The sequence below is a fragment of the Harpia harpyja genome, chromosome 13 (assembly GCF_026419915.1).
Source record: "Harpia harpyja isolate bHarHar1 chromosome 13, bHarHar1 primary haplotype, whole genome shotgun sequence".
NCBI classification, from domain to species: Eukaryota; Metazoa; Chordata; class Aves; order Accipitriformes; family Accipitridae; genus Harpia; species Harpia harpyja.
In genome coordinates this window covers 41,710,087-41,719,212 of record NC_068952.1, presented here as the reverse complement: position 1 = coordinate 41,719,212, position 9,126 = coordinate 41,710,087, and positions in this window count along the sequence as shown.

Sequence of the window (9,126 nt, the reverse complement as noted above, 5' to 3'; positions counted from 1 at the left end):
GTTAGGCCTCTTTTATTAAAAAAAAAAAAAAAAAAAAGCTGTTGAAGACAAAATCTCTTGAAGATGCATTTTAAACCTTTTGTATATGAGAGGGGCTGGACCTGACCAGCATAACCTGGAAAGTGACAATTGCTTTTTTTAAGTAGGGGTACTTGGGCATTTTGTTGCAGGCATGTTGAACTAAAAATCTGTATGTTTCTTAAACAGGAAACGTTTACTGAAGAAATAACTTGCAACTAACAAACATAAATAGACTTGCACATAGCTTGAGTTCCAGCTTTGTCTTCTTTGTTTACCAGGAATTTGTCAGACAACTGTCTAGGGCTCTAATATAACCCATAGAGACTTCAGGCAGCTACATAATATATTGCAAGAAAAACTTTATGCAAGGCATCTCTTGCCCAGAAATTCACAGCCTGTTCTAGTGCTTCTTGTTTCTAAGCATAACTGTGCTGAAAAACTCGCCTTATTTAATAACTGGTGAAAGGAGTACGTTAACTGCTTTCTGACACTTCATAGGTCGCCCAGAGAATACCTGGTTGTCCTCCGGTCATGCGCTGTCCTGTGCGTGCTATCACCAGTTCACTTCCCGTGAAAAGAGACAGTTAGTGCAGAGTGCTGCTCACCAACACAGCGGACTGTCAGTGAATGTAAGTCTGTAGATTTTATAACATTTAATTCTGGTGAGGACACCTGTGCCCAGGTCCCATGGTTAGAGGTATCTGTAAATGTTAGGATGTGTTTTACTGCTGCTGGGTTCCAGCCATCCACTCCACCCTCCCAAAGACGAGTGATCACTTTTGCAATAATGAGAAGCAGCCTTTTGCCATGCAGGTAAAGACCCCGTGGATGAATTTGGGAAGGGAGCAGGGTTGCCTGGATGCTGAGACTGCTACTGCCTTTGCAGGCAGACGTGTAACAAGTGCAGCTCTATTCAGCCGTTTTAATGAGGAAGCTGAGGCTAAAAGGCTGCTGGGGGGATGGGAAGGCAGGCGCAAGTCTGGCAAATCCTTTGAACAGTTTGGACCAGCAACTGAAATGTATTTAACCGTTAGATATGAAACTCCAGCCTTTCTTCCCCCCTCCCCCTTTTCAATTAACAGTTGGTCCCCAGGCTAACAGCCTGCTGATTCACTCACAGTGGCCATACAGCTGATGCTTCATAAAGTCTCTGTGTTAATCTAATCCCTAAATAGCTCTGGTCTCCATCACAGTCGCAGCGGTGATTTCAGTTCCAAATTGTAATTTTATTCTTGTAGCCTCTGAAAAGTCAATAGGTTCCTGGAGGCGTTGCCTGCCCGTTGGGCAGCTCAGATGGAAAAGGGCTATTGTAAACCCAATTTAACATGCCCTTCGGTATGGACAGGGCATGACCCAAAGCCTGCTGAAGTCAGAAAGGCTTTCCGAGAGCTTGGAGTGGGCTTTTGGAGCAGGGCTGTCGCAGGCTATTCTCAGTTTCTGTCTATATATTTAGATGGGAGTCTGTGCCTCTATTAGGGCCTTTCACTGCTTCTCATAACCAGAGTAGCTGAACAACTCTGCATTCTTTGCATCCTTGCCCAAATTTGCACTTTTATTCCCGGAAGCCATGCTGAAGTGCAGAGCTGGTGTGAAGGGAATGAGTTTGCAGATTTTGCTGTGTGAGCTGGCTGCCTAGTGGCATTGTACACTAAAATAACCAAAACTCCAGACTATTTTTAGAACTAGAGCATTCTCAAAAGCTTCCTGCCTTGATTTCCCTACCTCCCCCTGCTATTGTTCACTACTTTGGGCTACGCTGTTGCTCCAGGAGTAGCCCCAAAAGCATACCTGCCCCAGAGGAAAAAATTTCAATTTCTGTGACATGGACTGGAATTCCATTCTTGCACCCATACCTCTTTTAGCCAGCTATTAAGTGCTGTTAATTAGCTAGCCTTCATCTTACAGCTTTAGGAGATTTTTGCTACCCTGAATCCAGGCCATGGTGAGCATTTCCAAGTGAGACCGTACTTCTTGCCTGTGATCTTTGGAAAAGATCTAAGCCATTTTCACTTGTTATTCCAGGCCCCTTTCTCTCTCATGAACCCTATCTGGTAAGCAGGAGGCTTTCAGCATAGCTCTGAAATCCCTCAAAATAATACCTGCAAATACCTATCATGCACCATAAGAAGTTCTCCATAAGAAGACACAATCTCAGCTGAGAAATCAGGAGTATCCTGGTATAAGATTGCTAAAAGCTTTTCAAAGCTTTGGTAAGCCCTTTGGATTAGCTATTCGGTAGCTATTACGGCGGTTGCTGTGGAGCAATTGTCTTGCTCTGGGACGGACTGGACACCAGCCAAATCGTCCTGTAGCCCCATTGATAGTTCCCTGGCTATAGCAATCTGCAACATCTGAGATTTCAAAGCCCTGCCACTGGATCAAAAGCATGGTTACCGTAGTGAAGGACAGGGTGTATTTGGGGGGAGAGTGGGAATTTCTAAACAAATTGGCCAAAAGGTAGAAGAGTGAGGATAAAAATGATGGTAAAATCTATCCGGTCCTTCAGCCCATCTTTCTGAATAGTGCAGGTTGGTTTCCAGTTTTCTCAGGCTTTGTCCAGCCATGTCTTAAATATCACAAGAGATTAAGCTTCAAATTACTTGTGTAGTTTGTCCAGGTCTTAAATATTTAGATCTTAAATGAGCGATTAGGGAGTGGCTGGATGCTGCCATGACACGTACGGGGGTCCTGAGCAGTGGTGGCTGGAGACACCCACCCGGGTCTCTTCAGTGGGAAGGCAGCTGGCAGGAAACGGGCCCCTTCCTCACGGAACGAATAAGTATTTCCTTGAGCGCAGGGATTAACAAAGCCTGGTTTCCCACAGATTTGTGTCTTGTGGGCAATTGTTAATTGCGATTGAAGCTTTTCCCACAACTGGGGCATTTGACATCTCCCTTCCCCCTTCCCCCATGGAGTCTCTGGTATCCCGTGAGGGGTGATCAGATGCTGTAGGTTTTGAGTGGAGTGGTTTTTGGGGTTGTCTTCTAACAGCTGTCCTTTTTAACAACTTCTCACAAAGCTGCCGTGATGGGGGACTCTGTGGCATTATGCCTCCATCAAAAGCAGCTGAAGGTGCCCAGAGAATTAAAACGGTAGAAATGTGCACGCATCCATGCATATACAGTGTGTTTGTAGAAATGGCACCTTGTTAAATCAGGTTAAATTGCTAAGGATGGATTTGAAAATCATGGCAGACTTCATAAACTTCATTGGTTTTGAGTTAACTTAGTGGTTTGGGGGCTTTTTTTGGTTTTGTTTTATGGGCTGCGTTTTTTTTTTTCCTTTGTGGTGGATTTTTGGTTTATGTAGAGCTTGGTCTTGAATTTCTGGATGAAAAGCATGCAAGATTAAATTCTGCTAATCTTGAAATGAGGATTGTGAGCATTATCGTGTCTTTCTTCGTACAGGCAGAGCAGGACCAAAGTCCTGATTTTTGTTTTATGATCTAGCTGAGATACTAGTTTCTTGATATTGGCCATCCACTTGTGGATCAAGCCTTAAAGTCTCTGTATCGGTTTCCCAACTGTTACATGGGGGTAAAAGATCTCCTTTGTTCTATTTAAAATTAAAACTGTGAGCTAAGACAATGGAGTTTCCCAGAAAAAGACCTTCGGTGTTTGGGTGTTTGTGATGGACAAAGCTGCTGTGCTGTGCTGGGAGATGTAAACTAGAAGTCCCCGGCCAAATCTTTCAGTGTGCTGGCTTGAACTGGGGCAAATTCCCTGTTCATATAAGGGCCTTAAGATGCTTATTCTTATGGCTGCACACCAGATAAGTGACAATTAGAAAAGACAATCAATTTGTGGCTGCGCTGGTTTTAGTTTCCATCTGATGCAACTGCAATCTGGAAGACAAATCTTAATTTAGGACTACAAAGGGATTGTTCTCTCAGAAGATAACACGCTGCCAGCCAGGCTGTTATCTTCCGTGAAAATTGATTGTCCCGTTTAGTGATGTCTCTATTTTCCCATAGCTGGTTCAGAAGGAGCTGCTGAAAAGTGAACTAAATTGAGGTTGTGGATGCTGTGATTGCTGCTGTGAGAGGACCGTTAATTATCGCACCTCTTCTCCCTTCACCTTTGCAGGCTTCCTAAAACTCACTTATTTGTCCTGACATGATATGGATGTTTGAAACTCTGTTCTGTAAAATCTGCTTTCCTCTCACTTTTAGGGATTGGTATGAAAAAGGCAAAAGCCGGTTTTAAAAATGTGGACACTGGAACTGTGATCTCTTCTGTATTACTGCGTGCACAGCTAGGAAACGGGTGGAGGTGAAATTTCCCATGGCAAATACATAAAGCCTCCTTGGAGGTAGAGGACGGCCTCAGATTAGCTTCTTCGTTGTCACCCCTAGTGTCCTTTATCCTTTTCCCTTTCATTTGGTCTACTCCCTAGATTCCAGTTTCTTTCTTTCACTTACATCCCTAGACCTCACTTGGCTAGCTGCTTTGATAACACCTTCTCCTATCTCTTTTCCTAATAAATGGGCCAAAAAAGGTCTTCAGACTAAGCTAAAAAATCAAGTTCTTCCTTGCTGTTCTGCTGGTTACCGCACTAGCGAGAAAGCTCGGAGCAGCTGTCAGATACTTATGCAAACCCTTTTCCTCTTCTATTTTAAGTTCAGTTTTGATCAAAAAAGAGGGGGGGGAGGGGGGGGGGGGAAGAAATCAGCTTGGAAACCACAATACATTATTCAGAGCTCCCTGCTGCTTTTTCCTGCTCGTTTGCAAAAGTAGGTGTGAGGTGTAGTGACGAAACGCACTGTTCAAACTGAACCTGCTGAAGGAGGCAGCAAGCAAAGGACCGGAGATGCTGACTTGCTTCTCTACAAAACCCAGCCTTTCTCACTGCCCAAACTGTGCTGTCGAGTTAATCATCGTCTCCCTTGGAGGCCAACCCGCAGTGAACTTCAGCCAGACAATACACGCGACTCTTCACAGCCCTACTTATTTAGCAATGTTCAGGGTTTAACATCCAAAGCAGCAGATGGGGAGGATAGCATGCGCTGGGGAGGGCGGCAGGCAGAGCGGGGTTGGGAACAAGCTGTTCGAGGCCTGTTTCTGCATGGATTTAACCTCCCATCTGAACTGGAAGTAACGCTACGCTCAGCCCCAGCTCTGGACGTTCCCATGGCTTTGCATTGCAAGTAGGACTTCGTAGGGGTGAAGCATGGCAGAGAAAGCTGCACCGTTCCTCTCTGTGCAGGCTCGGAGAGGAAAGAGGTGTATGGTACTGCCTTTCCCTCCAGTTAGCGTAATAAATATTAAATCGTAAGGTTTCCAAGGGCAGTGAAGCACAATCATTGTGGTTGAGTTCACGGTTGAGTGAGAATATGGGGGTATCTTTTCTTCTGAGACTGTCGCTGAGCCAGTGGTTTTTATGAGGAGCCCTAAAAGGAGAAGAACGGCTGTGTTACTGATGTGGAATCTCAGAGGAAATATGGAAGATTTCCCTGGTTTTCTTCATCTAAAAATACCCTGTGAATGTTTCTACTGTGACAAACAGGTATTGCATACGAGTATTTCAGAGCAGGGACTGGGACAAGAAGCATCCACTGGCCTTTGCTTTAACTAGCCCAAAATCCAGGAGGTACAATGATTTCAAGGGACCTTCAGCCTCTGCAGTTCTGGGGTTGCGTCGGCTGCGAGTCAACCTCTGGCACGGAGACCAGAGGCCATAATCCCCAGGGGAGATTTCCCATTTGCTTCTATATGTTTTGAATTATGCTCTACTCACTTGGCGCCTCTTATCTAACAAGGCACTGTGTTATTTAGGCCTTGGCAATTAATAGGTTTTCCCTGAGAATAATCTTTCTAGCTTCTGAAAAATCACGGGGAAAGAATGATTCTCATGTTAAATGTTCTTGTCAGTACAGTCACCAGAATATTTAATATACTAACTTTAGGATCTGTGACTTGTTACAGTAATAAAAAGAAAAAATACAAAATGACACTCTTGCAAAACAAATTCCAGTAACTATTGGCTAGAAAAGTTTCAAGAGACTTTCTCAAGAGTAGAGTGAGGGGCTGCCATGTCATTCCCTTTTTTTTTTTTCTTTAAAGAGCTGCTGTGCAAATTGAAATGTATATTGCTGGCTGATGCCTGCTTGCCTTATTTCACACCTAGTGCTGAGGTCACCCTGCAAGAGGCTGAGCAGGGAATGCTCTTGCCTGCCTGTAAACAGGGGAAAGATCTTCCCAAGGATCCTTCCACAGCACACAAAAAAAGCAAATTCATGATTCATGAAGGCTCTGGCCATAGATCTTGCAAAGAAATGCTTGGCAGCTTTAGAGAATAGCTGGGTTTATTTTAACCTTTAAGAATGACACCAATTTCACAGCTGTTAATGCTATGTGGCTCCTACGCTTTCCAATGCAAATTGCACATGAAGGGCTAATGCATTTTGATGAAGGGGGGGGGGGGGAGGCAGAATCTCCATATTAATGTGCCAATATCTTTGTTCTGAAGTGTTTAATTTTATGCTTTAATGAGAGATCCACTTTCTGGTTAAGGCAAGCCTTTGCAAGAAACTATTGAGATATTTGCTAGTGTCATCAGGCTCTGGAGTCGGGGGAGGGAAATACTTATTGCAAGTGCTGGGTGGGGGGCGTGTGGGGTGTGCCTCTGTGGCAAAGACCGTTGTGGGGGGAGTCTTACCCAGAGCCCCTTAAAATCGGGTTTGGGATTAACTCTTGCTGCAGTCAAAAGCATTGGGGATTCTGGATCAACCGCCTGGTGAACTGCTGGCTGCAGGGTGGAAAGTATATGTGATGGGTGTCTGACCACTCTAAAATTCTGGGGGGCTTCCTCCCTCTCTTCATCTGTGCCAGCATCTCTGAGCTCTGATTGCTTTTAGTTCAGGTGAACAGCTCTGTCACTGTGTGCAAAACCTGGCATTCTGTCTCCCTGTGCATCCTCCAAAATACATTACTCATTGGCATGATGCGGGATAACCTGCCAAAGCATATTGCCGTGTGTAAATGCAACTTCCTCGCCTCCGTGAGCCACGTCCTGTTTCTATAACTCCTCTTGGCTAGTGCTTTAGGGCTGGGACCGGGACTGGCACATCTACCTGCTGAATGGAAGGATTAAAAAACTTCTGACTCTGTTTTTCAGGTACAAATCCAGTCCAAGCCAGTGATAGCCGCATTTGGTTAGAGTGGAGTAAAGCTGTCAGCCTGCCACAGCAATGCCTTTAAAGGACTGTTTCACCTTCCACAGATGAGTATTTTCACTGCCTGGATCAGGCCAAGGTACCAGGAATTGAGTGCTGAAAGTTCTTTATGTATCTGATATGTGATGCACATTTGGTTTTAATCAAAATCCCATTGAAACAGGCAGTCAGGATTTAGAGCATAGGATTACAAGTAATACTGGGTTATTATTAGTAATCGCTTTTCATCATGCATTGCATTTACAAGATACAAAACAATCCCAGCAGAAATATACTAAAATACATAATTCCTTTTATTAAAAAATCAAATTGTGCGAAGTGAATAAATCATGTAGTACAGTAATATGAGAAGACCTTTAACTTGCCTTCATTTATGTTTCCAATTACCTCAAACACAGTAGAAGACAATAGTTGTAACCTTATGTTGGGCATTAAACAATTGTACCTTAAACATACAGCGGTCGCGACACAATTAAACCTCTTCTGACTTTCTGCATATAAACCAGAGATATTAAATCCCTTTGTTTAATAAGAAGATATTGAGCAGGTTTTTTGTTGTTGTTGTTGCCAGGTTTATGGAGCGAAGGCCAAAGCCTGTAGACGGATCCAAGTGGCTTTGTTGGGGCAGACACCCAGGTAACTCTTAAATTGTATCCTGCCTTTTGGAACAAGTTCTGACATCGCTTGCACCGGTGCAGCCAGGGTTATTCATTTGGGCTAAGCAAATTAAAAGGTTCTGCTTAGCCTCTCCCTTACTTTGCTTTTATACTGTCAGTGTAATTGAAGCTACTCCTGGTTTATAACTCTACGATGGGGAATTGCATCCAGACAGCGTGTAGTGACGCATCAGAATAATGGTGTAGATGAAGGGCTAATATTGAATTCGGCGGTTATACTAATGTACACCTGTTGAGGATCTGGTCCAGCGAGATGTGCGCAGGCGGCTGGCGAGCTATCAAGGCCTCGAGACAGCGCGGGTTTGATCCTTACAACGCACGGAGCGTTTCCTGTGAGGTTCAACACGCGCTAAAGTTGCGGTGAGGAGGGAGCGTGCTCTGCCCCTTGCTGGACACGGGTCCTGCTCCATGCGAACCTACCCCGTACGCCCGATGCTGCTCCGTGGCGGCTCTTTCCAGCCATCCCTTTTGCGTGTTAAGAGAGTTAACTTGCAGCGTGTCAACCGGCCGAGCCGCGAGGAAAGGGTGGGGTGGTTGCGGACGTGTGTGCCAAAGTGTCGCTGCTGCGAGAGGCGGCCGAAGAGGAGGTTCGTTTGCTTGGAAGGAGCAGACGTGCAGGGACGAACCAGCGGAGCGTTGCTAACTCCCGAGGTGATGCAGTTGCTCACGTCCCTCCAGAGCGGAGCGAAGCGAATGGAGGGGTCCTGTGCTGGGGAAGGGGGGGCTGCAAGGTGGGCACGGATCGAGTTACACAATGGCAGGGGGGGCCGCTGCCCTCGCAGCAGCTTCCAGCCAGGGAGCAGCTGAGCACAAAGCGGGGGGGGTTATTGACTTCAAGTTCCCCTCTTTTCTTTTGCTTCTTTTCTTTGCCCCTGTATTTCTTATTGAGGTTGGACAAAAATCTTAACACCTTGGGAATAGACTAACAGTGGTACAATAGTGCGTACTGTTCGATTTAACAGGATCTTTTGAATGGAAATGGAAAGAAGGGGACAGTTCACTCAGGGCTAACAGTGCCTTTCTTTTCTCTCTTTACATGTATCAGCCGGGAAACAAACCCTTCTACTTCAGGGCAGCATTCAACCTGTAAGGGAAGCTACAGAGAAAAGTCTTCCAGCAGGTCATGCTGAGCCTTTAGTAACAAAATAGTGGAACTTCTTTGGGGTTTTTATTTTGGGGTTTCTTTTATCTGCTGGTGAGATGTCTAGGGTATAGGCCAGCTATTAACTGAGAACAGGAGGAAGGAAGATTTTT